Genomic DNA, 16750 nt, shown 5'->3' with positions numbered 1-16750 from the left:
AGATAGTTGTCGAACTGAAATCGCGAAAACAGGGAGTGCTTCATTTGAAAACAAAGAGGGGCCTTTTGGCTCAGTGCCGAGACAAGGAGTGAAAGCCAAACGAGGGTTGCACCAGCTTTCCAAGGATACGTTTTACAATGCAGTGCCTGATGGCCAGAAGAGCTTGCGATGGGGGTGGTATACTAACCTGTCAGCGACAAGTTGTACTGTTTTTCCTGCCTCCTGTTCGTCAGTGATTCTGCAGAAATGAAGTCTAAATTTGTTAGTGGGTTACAGACTTGGCGAAAGCTTAGCTCAAAAGTTGCAGATAATGAAAGTTCTGGGGAGCACCTGCATTGTCTGGAACAGTGGAAAACTATAGGCAAGATTTAGGCTGCAGAAAACCATTGACGCTGAAAGCATCTGTTCTATGTAAACTGAGCAAAGGAAGTAGAGGGATGTCTTGTGTCAACTGCTTGATGTTACACTGTTTCTTTCAAAACAAAATCTGGCATTCCGCGGGCACAAGGAAGATCAATTGGCGGTGAACCAAGGAAACTTCTTGTAAATGGGTGAAATGCTTCCTAAGTATGATCCAGTGCTTAATGAGCTCATATTAAGGCCAAAAGAGACCAAAGACCAGAAGGACCGTTTGTCTCTTATCTTTCCTCAGTAACACAAAACGAATTCACTGGTGTGCTCGAAAGACATGTGAAAGAGGAGCTTGTTTTGGAGATCAAATCGGCGTGCTACTATGGGATCATGTTTGACAGCACGCGAGACATCTCATTGCGACCAGATAGAGGAAGTGATCAGGTACGTCAAAATAGAAAACAGCCAGATGGAGGTGAAACAAGTATTCTTGAGATTTATTCGACTAAAGGGGAAAAAAGCTCCTGATCTAGCTTCCGCAATATTACAATGCCTAGAACGCGACGGTCTAGACATAACGATGTGCCCCTCACAAGGCTACGACAACGCTGCCGGTATGGGTGGTACCCAAGGGGCGTACAAGCCATTATATTAAGGAGAAAAACAAAAAAGCTATCCTCAATGGTTGCGTAGACCATTGTGTTAACCTGTGGGGCCACCATACCTTTGCTCAGGATTTATCTTGCATGAAATCTTTTGGATCAATTGATGCACTCTTTTCTTTCTTTGTGGCGTCAACTGAGAGATGGGACTTGTTGATCAGCCACACCAGAGTGGCTCTGAAAAGGTTGTCAGCAACATGCTGGCGCACCCATTACGCTGCAGTAAAGCCAGTGAAGGAACTTTATGATGAATTTGTAGCAGCCACGGAAGCTCTATGTGAGCTACAGGAAAATGCCGACACAATTGAGTGGAGCGCGATGCATTGCAGTAACTGTTTGTGACTACTTTTCTGTCTTACTTGCACCTGTGGTGTGCAGTACTTGATGAAGTCAATACTACGCAACTGTATTTGCAGACAAAGGGCTATCCCTTGACAAATGATGGCAAAGTTGTTGGCCCTAAAGCATTTCCTCAAAGAGAAACGCAGTCACCTAGTGCACGCTGCTATTGAGCAGGCGCTCATCAAATGAGATTAACATGGAATTGCAGTTGAGAGACGCCCTAGGTTAAAGAAGAGGACCACAGATGAACAAGTAAGAGATTAGGGACTTTCATTGCAGGAAGAAATAAGAGGGCAATGCTGAAGTGCATTGATAGATTTTATGCCGAGCTCTGAAGATCAAATGCGATTCTAGTACTGGCAATTTTGTTTGAACCTCTTGAAGCGAAAAGCCTTCTTTATTCAACTGAGGAGGAGCTCAAAGTTTCTATTACTAAACTGATAGCATTCCTTGACGAGCTGTCTGACAGCGCACTATTGATCGAAATTCCTTGGATGAGGAGACACCTCAAAGCAGCCGGCATTGGCCTCGAAGACTCCAACAGTTAGGCAGCATTGGGCTTCCTAACAGTGGGGTTGTGTAGACTCCTTTCCCACCCTTTCAGTAGGACTGCATGTATTTCTCACGATGTGTGTGTCTGTGGCACCGTATGAGAAGACTTTTCCAAGCTGAAACTAATCAAAAACTACTTGTGATGAACAATGGGTCACTCAAGCCTTTCAGATCTTGCATTTTTATCGGTTGAAAGTGAACTGGCAAAAAGCACAGATTTTCATCAAGTGTTCAGCAGCTTTGTAGTTCTCAAGGCCAGAAAAGGAAAATTTTGATTCGAGTTTTTATTTTTGTTTTGCACTCTTTACGTGAATTCCGCTTTTAAAATAACTGCGATTTTTTTGCAATTTGTTACATGAAGAAGAGTGGCTTCTAAGTGTTCGCACTTTTTGCATATCGATGGGTTCTTGATCGTTTAACGGATGCATCGAATGATATATGCTAGCCTGTTTCGTATGTGCGGCAGATTTAATTCTTTGTTCGTGGTGACTTTTGCAAGTTTCTTGTTTTCTGGTATGTCCATTAAAAGTCCTTACTGACGGCTTGTTTGTTTCTTGACTTTAGTTCTTTCCTGTTTTGAAATTGTCCTTGGGCTATACCGGGTGCCCCAGCTAACTACAACCAAGGGTTAAATAATGAATTATTAGAGACAGCCGAGTGAAACCAGTTGCATATTAGTGACAGCCATCTTTCGCACCACGGGCAATTTTTTGTCTTGAAATTAATTAATAGATTAATTATTTTAATTATCAAAATTAATGAATATTGACTTTAGGCAACAAATTGTATTCGCAAAGTTGTAGAGCACCTTCAAAAACCTCCATTCCATCATTTACGATACGGATACACTCACGTCTATCTTTTTTCCCTGGCTGCAAAGAAAGCCTGCAAAATGCAAAAAAGCCACGTGACTAACACATTCGCGCGCCTTGATTGTGCTGCTCTCAAGCGTGGTTTGAGCTAACGAAATCAGCCGCAGCCTTCACTCCACGGCCGTGCAGAAGCGGCAGGCCGACATGTTCGCTGTGGTTTCTCATCCGCGTCAGCCAGTTGGCACGCGTGACGGTGCAAGTTGCAGCGAGCGCGCCGCGCTTTTTCATTAACGACATAGTCCCAATCTCACATGGCAAGTTTGCTTTGTCACTGAGGAGTAAAGAAATTCAAGGCATACTTTTTCATCAGGAGTTGTTGGCGGCAATGTTGTCGCTTCCTAAAGAGGATTTTGAATGCTGGAAACAGGGGTCAGGCTAACTTTGTCGTGTGCTTTTGTGATGCCTGTCACAAGCGAGATGGAAGCTTTGGTGTAATGATTTCCAGCGTTTAAGACATGCCGTTTACAAATGAAGAGAAAGCAGACATGGTTCTGGCTCTAGGAGCATCTCATGGGAACAGAAGACGCGCTGCAGACCTTATGCAACAATGACGGCCAAGTCCAATAACGATCCTGCGTACCTTCCAGACGCTGTGACGGACGGGCAGCTTTGCGTCCACACGACGCAGAGCCCCCGTTTTTGGTGAGGATGTTGAGACGAACATTGTATCGCTATTCGCTTTGGATCCCCAGGCAAGCCTCTGGAGCATGAGCCAAGATACCGGAGTTTCCAAGTCATCAGTGTGGCGGATACTGCGAAAGAACCGCCTACACCCGTACCATGTACAGTTGCATCAAACTCTGGTGCCACGGGATTTCCAAAGCAGGGCAGATTTTTCTAATTGGATTCTGCTAGAAACGCAAGACGATCCGGATTTCTTGAGCAAAGTGATATGGAGTGACGAGGCAAGTTTTTCGCGAAATGGACAGGTAAACCTGCACAATGCCCACTACTGGAGTGAATCAAATACCCACTGGGTTTCACAGACACGGCACCAGTTCCAATGGTCGTTCAGTGTTTGGTGCGGAATTTTCGACGGTCGTTTGCTCGGGCCTGTGCTTTTCGACCAGGCTCTGACAGCAGGGCACTTCGTCAGTGACATCCTCGAAGGACCCGTTGATGATTTCCTTTCAAATTTACCGCTCGCCAGGGCCACAGGTGTATGGTTTCAGCACGATGGCGCCCCTGCGCACAGCAGTGCCAAGGCTCGGACCTGGCTCGATGCAGCGTTTCGGCAAAAATGGATAGGACGACTTGGTCTCGTGAATTGGCCAGCCAGGTCACCTGATATGACACCTCTGGACTATTTTTTGTGGAGTTACATTAAGGACAAGGTGTACAGGGCACCAACGTCGACACCACAGGACCAGAAAGATAAATTAAGGCAAGTCTGCTTGAATATGCCTGAGGCGGTCGTAAGAAATGCAACGGCTCATGTGGAGACAAGATGCCAGAGCTGTATTGTTGCCCAAGGTGACCTATTGGAGCACTTGTTGTAACTGGTCACAAACGAAATGAGATGGCTTCAGGACAGCCACGGCTTTCATCGCCGCGCAGCGAAGTCATGAACCGCCACTATCTTTGCTTTATAACTGCCAAATAAAGTTCCTCCCATTTGCATCCTTCGAGCTTGGTAGTCTGTATCGCGACAGCAAAGAGCGGCGCGCTCGCTGCTACTCGCACCGTCATATGTGCCTCTGGCTGACGCAGACGGGAAGCCACCGCCAACATATCGGCCTGCCGCTGGTGCGAGGCTGTTGAGTCAAGGCTGCAGGTGGTTTCGTTTGCTCAAACCACGCTTGAGAGCAGCACGATCTTGGCACGCAAGTGCGTTAGTCACGTGGTTTATTTTGTATTTCGCGGGCTTTCTTTGCAGCCAGAAAAAAAATGCACACATGAGGGTTTGCTTGTCGTAAATGATGGAATGGGGTTTCTGAAGGTTCTCTACAACTTTGCAAATACAATTTGTTGCCTAAAGTCAATATTTATTAATTTAGATAATTAAACTTAATTAAACTATTAATTAATTTTCGATACAAAAAATTGCCTGTTGTGCACAAGATGGCTGGCACCAATATGCAACTGGTTTCACTCGCCTGTCTCTAATAGCTTATTTTTTAACCCTTGGCTCTAGTTTGTGTTTACGATTCGTTTACTCTTAGTAATTCTTACGGCTTTAAGTGCAGTCATTTTGTGCCTGTCATAAACTTTCATTATTTGTTATGCTGAGTTGGTGGAACCAGCGAAAGAAACAAGAACCCAAGTAGGGGTCAGAACCCAGGAAGCCGCTTCTGCTTGTTCTCACGTTTTCTTCGCTGGTTTCGCTATGCCAGAGGCATGCGAATAGCCTGCACTCCTACTCCCTTATTGTCCTTGTGGCATTTGCCGAGCTATATATATTCGTGCGCATACGGCTACAAGTTACTGTACACGCTTAATGTTCATATATCACGCGGTCCCTTTATTCTTATGGTCTCATTCTGAATATTCACCTGTCCAAAACTGGTTGCTCTGTTTATTTCATCGCAACTTACGAGTGCCTTTAAAAAAATAATAAAACGGCAAGCGTTTGATTTTCTGCCTGTTTCGAAATATGCACTTTTAATGTGATGTTTTGCTGAAGTATCAGTCCTGGTGCACGTTCAGCACGTCTACGTGTTAAAAAAGAAAGAGAAAAAATTTGCTGTCGCTCGCACCAAGTCGTTGGATGCAGGATAGACTCGACTTGAAAGCAAGCCATGAGGATAGAGGAAGCTGTGATTTGGTGCTTGAAAGGCGGTGGGGAGTGGAGTATGGGTGTCCCGCAGTGCCTCCGCACTGGGTGCGGCTGACCCTGGCGACGCCACTGTGCAAGACCACATTCTTGCACAACTTCCACGATAAGCTGACAGGAGAGCTGTTTGAAGCTTTTTGAATGGCGCTTTTAAATGAAGGCTTTCTTAAACAAGCCCTCGGTATTTCTGACAAAGCAAGGAGTCTGTGACTAGCGATTCCCCTCTCTGTGCAAGGTTCAGCGACTTTGATGAGGGGACTAACACCCTTGATACATGTTTGCTTTTCTTTTTTTTGTGAATATTTTAGTTTTATAGTTCATGTACGAAAGGTATTCCCGTGCAATAAAATCAGTAGTTAGCTTGCATCCTACCTGTTCACATTGTTTTTTACATTCCCCTGCTATACGTTCTGTTATTAGCACACTCTTGATTAAGTTAATTATGCTGGACAGTTGTTCACAGTGAACAACATCCTTCGTTTAGCCCAAATTAACCAAGGCAGAGTCAAGCTTATGCACCCATTGGTCGGACACACAAGTGCTTGCTGCATACATAACAGGAAGGGTATTGATGTCCTTGTTTGTGCTTGTGAAGAGAACCCAGAGTTTCTATTAGGCAGATATAATATTTAATTTGTTTGGACTAACCAAAAGTGTGAAGTATCTTAATTTAAATTATTGCAGGCCCACTGTGTTTGTTCTGGTGGCACTTGGTGTTATTTTATTTGACCCATAAGTGCTTTAAAATGTAGGTATATCCTTTATGTGTAGTTGCTCATGGCTGTTTCATGATAGTGAGTTATTTCCACTGTAATAGGGAGCTCTAAGGGGCAGAGACAAGATAAGAGAGCACATGGCAATGACCAGATTGTGCATCTACATCTTAGTTGGAGCCTGCATGCATACATAACAAGCTAATTTGTTATTGTGTTGGTTTTGTTGTGCTAAGCTGTTTGGTTTTGTTGTGCTAAGCTGGGAGCCAAGAATATCACCCTTGAAACTCTGGTCCTGGATAGAAGAGAGAATGTCTGTCTTTTCCACCAAATGAGCAGGTAAGATAAGTGCAGAAAGCTTATTTTCACTCAGTGTTGCTTCACGCAAGGCTGCAGCAGGAGAGGAAAAATGAAGTACTATTACATTGGTGGCAGTCGCCAGCATCCAAAAACTCCTTCATAGCCAAAGCATGAGTGATGCCATGATGAAAGTTCCAAAGTTTTGCGGTATGCAGAAAAAAACTGCATTTTAACACATCAACGTGAGGGTGAAAAAGTTGAAGTGTTGAGTTCATGGCAGTGTCTTGTTGATAATGACTTAGATGATTTTAAATACTTGCAAAATAACTGAATTAAAGACAGTGTGTGAGAACTTTAAATATCAATGCTACAACATGAAGAAAATGCTGTGAGGCTAGGGCAGTCAAATTGGGAGGAGGCAGAAAGTCTTGTCATGTCAGTGGAAAATAACAATAATTGCCTTTTCTTTTTGCACCAATTCTTAGGCCTGGATGGATCAGGGTTTTTTTTTTCTTAGCAACATGGCACCTAGTAGAGCAAGATTAGCTTGGTTAGAAAGAGGGTCAGTGTTTTGGCCATCAATTAATAATGTTTTAAGCAGTCAGTTATTATTGGTAATTTAGGTTGCTTATGTTATTGTCAGTGATTGTGTAAACTAAATTAAGTGAGCACTTAGAGGACATGAAAACAGTTTTAGAGGAACAGTTAAGAAGGTAGTAATCGAGGAATGAATCGTGATAGAGCACACATTTGTCATTGTGTAGGTGCATGTTCATTAATTTAAAAATGGCATGTCTTTAACAATCCCAAAATGAAAACTGTGGGACTCTAGCAAGGTTCAGATATACTTGTTGTTTGCTGTTAGAAAGGGAACTAGATAACCATTTGAGAATGGGATTGTTTAGTGTCATTTTAGCTTGTGCAAACTTTCTCAAGTGAAAAGCAGCATTAAGTGCCACATATATGTCTATGAATGATCTACCTACCTGCTAGCTCATATTATGAGAATGGCTGATATCTGGGTGAGTTTTGTAAATTGTGCAGGGGTGCTAAATTTGCATTGAAGGCCATGCTGGAAGTTACTTGCGACTTGGAACGCTATTGGTTTTGAAGCCCCCTTTTAAATGCTTGATTCATAGAAGTTAGTCTGAGTTAGACAGTGCTCATTAAAGGATTTCAGCCAGAGAAGAACGTTTGCTAGCTTCTATGCTGGAGGAACTCTGGAGGTTGAAAGTGATTTTTGAACAATAATGATGAGATATCTACTAGTCCAACTAGAATGATGTGCATGAAATAGCTAAATATTTCATTGGGTCTGCAGCTGATTTTAATGACTCAGCCTAAAATCGTATTAAGAAACACCAAACTAAAGGGAGAAGTTTCAAGATTGCCTGTTGTAGAGTTAGTGGAAGAGGTATTCACTGCAATTGTTAGAGGGTCATGGTTGATGTTGTGGTAAATCATGAAGGTATTTCATGTAGTGTGACCGAGTAGAATAGATCTTACAAATTAATAGGGGTTGCTTTTTAGTAAATTGCTCAAGGTCACAGTGTATCTGTTTTGCAGAATTAGTCAATCCAAATTTCTTCCTTAGGTTTCTTGCCCGGTTATTGCTTTGATTATTGCCTTGTTTTATGGCAAGCCTTTGCAATCTTATTCTTTTCCCCACTAATTTGTAGGTATGGAGTTCCTGGTATCAAAAATCGCAAACACATGGCGGAAAGCATTACATTTTTTCTCCTGAAAAGGTAAGATGCTACATTTGGTCAGCAATAAGGAGACTTGTACTATTATCATTTCCAGACAGGGTTCAATTAAAGAAGCACAAATGTACAAGCCTAAGCTGCTTGCTTCAGTAAAGGTTGCTTGTTGGCAAACTTAAAATGCCATCAACAGCGGTGCGTTGCACACAAATAGTAAAGTTCTTTTTTTTTACTTTAGTTCTCACCCATTACAGTAGAAACGTGCCATAAATTGGCTATGTGGTCTCCTGCCACATACTTTGAAATAAATGGGAAAAAAAACCTGCTTCACCTTGACTGTATAAAGCCATGGACAAGAGAGCCGAGTGTACTTATTAAAATATGCCAAATGTAAATTTTAGGTTTTTCAGTCTCTTAACAGCGTCTGCCTCTCCTTAACTTAAGTGTGCTAAAATTACGCATATCATGAAAACTCCACCACCACAGATATTGGTTCTTGCTGAATTTTATTTGATGAACCTGTATGTTGGAAAAACTAAAGTATTAATGTGGTAAAGGCTCCGAGGAAGGTTGTGCTTTTGGATCATGGCTTGTATATATGTATGTGTATATTTCTCGATCCCTGCCACGGCAATTGAATTTTGATGAAGGAGAAATTCTAAAGGCCCGTGTACTGCGCAATGTCAGTGCACGTTAAAGGACCCCAGATTGTTGAAATTTCCGGAGGCCTTCACTACGGCGTTCCTCATAGCCTGAGTCGCTTTGGGACGTTAAACCACCACAAATTATAAACCGTATGTGTACATTTTCATGGTGGACTCTCACATGTACAGGACTGTGCAAAACACTTATATGCCATTAACTTTCTCCTGGTGTGTGTTTACATGTACTATTGGAGAGACAAGTCTCCAGGACGTGTGAGCAGCAACTTATTCTGATCTCTTTTGTTATCCGGCGGCTTGAGACCACACTTGTGGAGGTGAAAGTTGGGTTCACAGGCTGTATTGTGCGTTAGTGAAATGAGGTGATCCTGGAGGCTTACGTTCCTGGGAGTGCATAGTTAACATAGCTTCTACTTCAGTTTTTTCTCCTGGCGTGCACTGCGCATCCCTCGTAGCCCATTTGGTGCTTTGGGGCATTAAACAACACAATTTGCAATTTTAGTCCCTTTCATACTCATCCTGCCTCTCTTATTTTTTCTCCTTCCTAACCTACTATCTGGCAGCTGCCATTTAGAAGCTCAAGTGTGTTGCAGTTTCTGCGGCTGGCACCCCTCACTCTTCCTTTCTACACCCAATAACACACCACTGCAGTCAGCGCAAACTGAAATTTCTCAAACTTTGAAACTCCTGAATAGTGCTGTTCAGTTCAAAACAAAGTCTGACTACTTTACACGATGCAGTTTTCAAGAAGTCTGCACAACTGTGCAAAATGCCATTAAATGTTATGCATTGTGAGTGTGCAGTTTTTTTTTTAAAGCCTACAAGATGTAGAAGGCTAAGAATGAAATGAGAAAATAGGTCTCTCTCGCTATGCAAGAACAGTTGCTGTCATGTTGACTGTGTTCACTGCATCTAGTGGCTGGCGTGAAATAGCCCCACTTACGAAGCAGTAGATGCATTTGCCTGGAAGTTCATAACTGTCGGAAAAATTGCACGCCTTTCGAAGGAATTGACAGTTAGCTGTGTACACAGTTTTTGTCAGAAAGTGAAATCGTTTTACTGTGTGCAGTTCTCCCAGTCTTAATTGTCATAATAGAATATGTGACAATATTTAGTTGAGCTCTAGAAATTTGATTCTGGAGCTGCTATTACTTATGTGCACTGTATTATTGTGTTGCATAATGACTCATGTCTTGAAACTAGACTATTGCTTCTTTTTTTTTCCTGGCTGTTACAGTGTCACCGATCTACTGAAGTTGTTTGATTGCCCAACAAAGAGCTTGATAAAACAGGTTGCTAAAATTGCAGATGATTATAATCAAGACTCCGTGTACTGGCAGGTAAGTAACAATAGGTTGTATAGACAAGCCACTAAGGTGTAGCAAGGTAGTAGCAGTGCTGAGGGTAGGTGTATGTACTACTTGCAAAGTGAGCTAATTAATCCAGGTTTTACAAGAACTTCACAATAAAAAAATTTAGTATCCACGCAAAAGTGCTGTTAGCCTCCTTGTACTGCTTGCTTGATTCATTTAAGGTGCTGAGTGCTCGTTTCATTTTGTGTCTGGACTTCATTATCTTTTATATGGTGCTTTTTCTTTCTCAGACTGAATCTGATGACAGTGACACAAATGAGCCAACATCTCTGGAAGAAGAGGTTCGAGGGCTGTGTAGACGAAGGTGACTACTGTGTGATTTTTTTAGTGAAATGTTTTTTTGTGCAGTCTTAAGCCCCGTTGAATGACATGGTTGAAAGCATCTCATTAACAAATGGAAAATTTTCAACTGAGTGAAGTATAAACAGGGATATGTCATGGTTATGAAGAAGGTCTGTGCATTTTACGTATTGCAGGATAGCTTCATGTCTGAGAGTTGTTATGGAACTGCAACAGCTTTTTGGCATTTTTAACAGCAAAAGCAGTGCAGTTATAACTGCAATAGGCATGCATGTGTATTTAAGTGTTGTTACTAAAGGTTTTTTTTTGTTTTGCATTCACATTCATAAGAATTCATGAAATATAAATGGTAAATGGCTTGTAGATACCGAAATTGCTACTAGAAAAAAATATGGCTGTCAAACCCATGTGGTTTTTCAGCAGTAGCCCAGACCTTTCCGAACGGAGTGCTTTTTTTATACGGACCGGGCATAGGCTAAAGAAGCTTGGGTTGCTTATGTGGCAGTATGTGATGTGTACTTTGATCTGAATTATTCGCTTTTTGTATCACTGGAGTCCTTGGTACTTAGTGAGACTCTTTCAAAAGTTATGGTTTGGGATAAAGGTGGCCACTAGAGGTGCCACTGCTAATCGAGGGGTTGCGAGCAACTGCATGCACAGGAGGAATGTGGTCATATGTAAAGAAATTGATTGAAGTCCGCGATATTTCGTTACATGCAGATTTCGCCTGAAGCCTCGAAATGACAATACAGAGCGGAAACCATAATTAGAAATAGATGTAGATGAAATTCTCTTGAAAATGTCCACTGTAAACTCTCGTTACTCGTCTTAAAAGTGGAGAAACATCTCGCAATTGCGCAGATAACGCCGCAGCCGGCACCAGCTCCACCGCGGCTCGCACTACGCTGCTACGGGTGGTGGGAGGGGGAGGCAGGGGAGTCGGAGGCACCACGGCCAGACTGGAGGAGACCGCGTGCGGTGGAGCTGCCACTGATAGACCAGTGTGGACGCATGTGCATGCTTCTCCCTCATGTTCCCCCTCTCGGTCTGCTGGGCTGCTGTCGTGCTGTGAAATGGACTTCTCGCCTCACGTCGCCAATGTACTCCGCCGTTCCCGACCGAGGGCAGCTATCGGCGATGGAATCATGCACAGCCGAGAGGCGACTATGGGCGCACACTGCTCGTCCCTTGTCGCCTTTGCTATGTCCTATTGCTTTGACTACACTGCTTTTGAGCATGAGCTGTTGTAGTGCCATGTGGTGTGACGTTACAAAAGCGAAAGCTGCGGCTTCTGCTGTGTTCGGCACGTAAAGGCACTGATGGTGCTGGAGTACGGCATATACTGACGATCGCAGTGAGCGACTTTCCTCTGCTGTTCGTTTTATGGTTATAAAATTTTGGCTTGGTTCAGCCGAATTTCACTTAACAGAGCACTGGCTAATAGATAGTAAACGTAGCGTATACTTATTTGTGTAATTTGCACCTACGTGTAATTTGTGCACCCCTAATTTATCACTCGGGTAAAACAACAATTCACGTTGTGCGCGCAATGCGGGCTTCAGAAGATGACGTGGCCGCGTCGCCGCATACTGGCAGTCGCTTCCCCGGACGAACAGTTGCGCAAACTTCCGGTAAAGGTGGATCCTCACGATGGACCGAATCGCAGACCTCGCGGAACGAATCCGTGACGTCATGGTCCGTCCGCGGGCTAAAAGCATTCACACGACAGACGTGAATAGCAGACGACAGAGCGGACGGAAACGGAAGGAGCAGCCAAGCTCTCGACACCAGGTTGGCTGCGAACGGCAGCTGAGAACTGGTTCGAGAGTAGTCGTCAAAATGAAGGTGCAGCGGAAGCGTCAGTTGGCAGCGATCGCTGCAGTGGTAATCGAATTAGACCAGCTCGATGATGATTCTGATAATTACTGCGCAAAGCGCAGTTGCTGGCAAAGGAACTGGATTGCCAGAAAGGAGCTTGGGTTGCAAAACCAGTTGTACGAGGAGCTTCTGGAAGCAGATCGAGCCGAATACCGCCGGCTGCTCCGTGTGAACGAAGAACAATTTCTGCAGCTGTTGTCACGCGTGGGTCCACGGATTGAAAGACAATACTGTCATGAGGAAAGCCATTCCCGCGAAGACACGGCTGCAGGTGACACTACGGTACCTTGCCTCAGGTGAGCGTCGTACTTTTCTGTGTAGGTGCTTGTAGCGACAGTTTTTTTCTTTGTTTGGGGGCAGCTGAAGGGAACGTGTTAGTATGGGAATCTTATTCCCGGAATTGCTTCAGAAGTGCAATTGACGATAAAGATAAAATGAAGCTGTTGGGGGCTCCGCATGTCTAATATTTGATGCTTAACTGCTGCCGCTCGATGCTATTTTACCAGTCTACGAGTCTTCAAGTTAGCGGCACAGTGTAACACGAGAACTTATGGAATGTGTTATTGCGGCAGATTCGTTTGCTTTGATTAATAACATCTTGACATTCAGGAGATGCAAAAGAATGGGGACTTAGTCACCCGAGAAGCTTCGTTACGCTAGAATAACAAACATTTCAAGGGTTGCTATATTGTGGTGCTCTTGTGAAACAAATTCCAGATTGAAAATTTTTGTGCACTTCTTTTAATTTGCTACCGAATTTACATTGCATTATGCTCTGTCTTCCCAGGAGAGAGCCATCATTCGCTGAGTTGCCAGTTCCGGCTCGGTCATTCAAGCGTGAATGATATCATTCATGAAACCTGCACGGCTATATGCCAAGAACTGAGAGCGGAGTATATAAAAACGCCCAAAACAGAGGAAGCGTGGACAGAAGTGATGCAGGGCTTTGGACGTCAATGGAACTTCCCCAACTGTGCCGGGGCAATTGACGGCAAGCATGTCACGCCCAAAACAGAGGAAGCGTGGACAGAAGTGATGCAGGGCTTTGGACGTCAGTGGAACTTCCCCAACTGTGCCGGGGCAATTGACGGCAAGCATGTCACCATAACCAAACCTGCCAAGTCGGGCTCGATATACTATAACTATAAGAAGACGTTCAGCATAATCATGTTTGCTGTGGTGGACGCCAACTACAGGGTTATCTACACTGATGTTGGTGCACCAGGATCGCAAGGAGACGCGGGGGGTCTGGCAAACAACACCTCTGCAGAAAAACATCACCAACGAAACAGCCGGCCTGCCAGACGGCGTGAAAGTGGCAAGTTCACCTGACATTGTGGTGCCACCTGTATTAGTTGGTGATGATGCATTTCCAATAGGCAGGAATCTCATGAAGCCGTTCAGTGACAAAAAGCTCACCGAGGACAAGAAGATATTCAACTACAGGTAAATACTGAATACAACATTTTGTGCTTTAAAACTGATTCCTGCAGTCACTTGATCCAGATGTTTGATAGTGCGTCATCTTGTCCTCACCTTTTCATTGTTTTAGGCACTGTCCGTGCCTGTTTTTGCACTTGTATGCGTGCTTTGTAGACTGATTTGTATTTTTGCTTTTCAGGTTGTCCCGTGCACGACGCGTCGTTGAGAATGCCTTTGGCATACTTGCCAATCGGTTTCGCTTCCTCCACACCGTGATCAATGCCAAGCCAGAACGTGCTACAGCGATTGTGGACGCAGCGTGTGTGCTACACAACTTTGTGGGAATGGATGGTATGAGTGATGGAGATGCACATCTCGAGCTTGGCAACACCTCAGAACTTAATATGCAGCCTTCACCTCGTGGAAGGATTAATGCCATCGGTGCAGCAGTACGACAAAAATTGTGCGACTTCTTTGGAAATGAAGGTGCTGTGCCATGGCAGCGTGAGGCTGCCCACATAGACGTGAGCAAGTATTGACAACAGTGAAAGTGTTTAAATAAAATGTTTATAAAGTTTTTATTCCCGACTAACTCATATCACTTGAAAATCTTTCAATGACCTTCAAGATCTCTGCCTGACAGGACAGCACTTTCTCTCTGGGCACAGATTTAATATGTGCAGTTTTCCGAACTGGTCTGCTGGATTCTCTGGCTGCACATGCACTTCAAATGCACTGGCCAATTTTTCAGTATTTGCTGGCGGTCACTCCAGCGAGCACTCGACTCTTGAGCCCGTTCATTTGTCCTCCTCCTCTTCTTGCCTGGTTGCTGACCTGGAGAGGGTGGGGATGGTGCTGACTGGGTCTCAAGTAGGCCAGACTCTGCTGCAGTTCTCCCTACAGCTTCATTTCTGTCTTGCTCTGGAGACTGAAATGATAAAAAATGATAATGGTCCTGATTACTGTTTTCAGTGTGCAATACACATGGTCGGAGGTCTTGGAAGTTATTGTAATTTTTACGGAGAAGTAGCAAGTACAGTTATCGCAGGAAAATTTTTTCTCGAACATCCTATTCGAACTTCAAAAACATAAGTACATAGTGAACTCTTGCCCCAAACGTGCAGTTCTTACTGCAAGCATAATATGAAGGAGGCCAACAGCCATCTAAAGCCAGGAAAAACGAGGCGAATGTTTCAATTTTTTTTTGTGCGGTTGACAATCGGGATAGTAACAATAATTATATTATGCCTTAAAAATAAGTGGAAATATTCTTGAGCGATAACAATATGATACTTAATTTCCCATTTATAAGCTCTGCAAACAAAAGAGCAAGCAACATTCTCCTATGCTTGCCTGATCTCCGATGGCGGCTGGCTTTCTTATTTGCGCCATAACGAGTCCCTCATTTCTCTATCCTTGTCCGCTCTGGGGGCTTAATCTGCTATTTCTACTAGAGGTCATGCGCACATGCACCGCGCCAAACAAACGGGTCACAGGTTTTCGCATTTTCCAAGTTTTCGACAGGAAAACTGCCAATAATGCACTGCTAATATTGTGAGGGTCAGATATGCGAGGCGCAACACAAAATATCTTACCGCTTCTGCGCTCGCTGCATTGCCTTCGCACTGCCCGTTGATTGAGCGGTGAGTCGGCATTCGCACGGCATCTAGGAATCTCAGGGTCCTGAAAAATCGCCACTTCCCAGTGTACGCCTCGTCGGCTGCCTGCCCACTTTTTGTTTCGAGCATTTTTTTCTTCTCCAGGCGGTACGTGCGTCTTTTGTTATTAAAAAAGGTCTTCAATGATTCTGCGTGAAATGAAAAAAACAACCATTATCCATGTCAAACAAATGTACACCGGGCTTTCACACAGTGCACAGCGTGTCAATCATTGAGTAAAACACGTTTTTGGGCAAGTTGGTAACATTCTTGATTCATATTGCAGCGAAGAAGCACACACACACACAGAAGGAACACGCAAAAAACACGGACGAACGCAGCGTTCGTCCGTGTTTTTTGCGTGTTCCTTCTGTGTGTGTGTGTGCTTCTTCGCTGCAATATGAATCAAGAGTGTCAATCATGCTGCGTGTTTTTTTTTTCCGCAGCAGTCACTTTATCGTCACATCGTGAAATATGACCAAATAAACAAGGCTACAAGAAAACACGAAAAAACAATAGGCGAGGTGCATTTCCGAATTTACAAAATATCACATACCTGTTTGGTAGGGAGCGTAGGCTGGCCATTGTTCAGTCATTTGCTCAGTTATTTTATCCCACAACGCTTGCTTCAACTCGGTGTTCGAATAATCATTGCGGGCAATGTCCCAAAGCGTTGGGAACTGCTCTACAAGATTAATTAAGAAAAGCGCAGCGTCGTCGTCACAGGCCAACTCATGGTGCGCACGTTGGTCAGAGAACGACAAAGACGCGACAAGCACACTAGACATGCGCACGCAAGCACACGTTTCGCATGTAAACAGTGATGCTTACTCTGATGCGGCTGTCGCAAAAAATGCACAAAAAGTAGCAGGGTGGCCAGACAACGTGGCGTTTCATTCTGAATTTGTGTTTCTTTCCCGCCAGAATATATATAGTGATTATTTATTTAAAATAACAAAAAGTAAGGTAAAAGATGTTTGCTCACCCCGGCATCTGCCATCACTAAACGGCGGCACCTGAGCTGGGGTAGCGGAAATATAGGATAGCAGGTAGTTTGAAGAAGTGAAACAAAAGAGGTGAGGGGATAGCAGGAAAGAGATAGGGGAACCCGCCAGAATCCCAAAGCCAACAGGCTCATGTCCGCGGACGACGCGAACGGAAAATGCAAGGCGCTTTTTTTTTTTTCTTC

At 44.0% G+C, this 16750-nt stretch overlaps 1 long non-coding RNA gene and 1 pseudogene across 2 annotated transcripts in view; one reads left to right on the top strand and one right to left on the bottom strand.

The window, feature by feature from the left end:
• Window positions 1–14484, top strand: part of LOC144114406 (uncharacterized) — a 35577-nt pseudogene extending 21093 nt beyond the window's left edge. Inside the window, exons 6-12 of the transcript XR_013311032.1 lie at window positions 6525–6604; window positions 8245–8313; window positions 10168–10270; window positions 10534–10607; window positions 12674–12777; window positions 13269–13927; window positions 14103–14484. The product of XR_013311032.1 is annotated as an uncharacterized LOC144114406 (transcript). The remainder of the gene's footprint in view (window positions 1–6524; window positions 6605–8244; window positions 8314–10167; window positions 10271–10533; window positions 10608–12673; window positions 12778–13268; window positions 13928–14102) is intronic.
• Window positions 14463–16658, bottom strand: LOC144114409 (uncharacterized). Its single transcript, XR_013311033.1, has 3 exons — window positions 16118–16658; window positions 15499–15710; window positions 14463–14831 (listed from the first exon to the last, which is right to left on the bottom strand). It is a non-coding gene; the product is annotated as an uncharacterized LOC144114409 (long non-coding RNA).
• Between the last annotated feature and the right edge of the window lie 92 nt (window positions 16659–16750).

The sequence above is a fragment of the Amblyomma americanum genome, chromosome 1 (assembly GCF_052857255.1).
Source record: "Amblyomma americanum isolate KBUSLIRL-KWMA chromosome 1, ASM5285725v1, whole genome shotgun sequence".
In the NCBI taxonomy this organism is placed as follows: Eukaryota; Metazoa; Arthropoda; class Arachnida; order Ixodida; family Ixodidae; genus Amblyomma; species Amblyomma americanum.
Note: the sequence above shows the minus strand (reverse complement) of the source record. Positions and strands in the feature narration are given on the sequence as shown.